Genomic DNA, 214 nt, shown 5'->3' with positions numbered 1-214 from the left:
ACTTGTGGACACAGTCAGTAATGAAAGAAGAAAATTATTTGCAAGATAGCTGGAAACCAACAGAAAACATAAGGAGGATCATTGGGAGGCAAGTCTCCGGAAGACTTGAAACACCAACAGTAGGATATATCATATCAACCAGATGGACAAGACCATAGGAGAATACACTGGTTTAACAAACAACTTAGTGTGCAAATGAACAAAGCGGGGAAGC

The sequence above is a fragment of the Mastomys coucha genome, unplaced genomic scaffold (assembly GCF_008632895.1).
Source record: "Mastomys coucha isolate ucsf_1 unplaced genomic scaffold, UCSF_Mcou_1 pScaffold13, whole genome shotgun sequence".
Taxonomy (NCBI): Eukaryota; Metazoa; Chordata; class Mammalia; order Rodentia; family Muridae; genus Mastomys; species Mastomys coucha.
Note: the sequence above shows the minus strand (reverse complement) of the source record.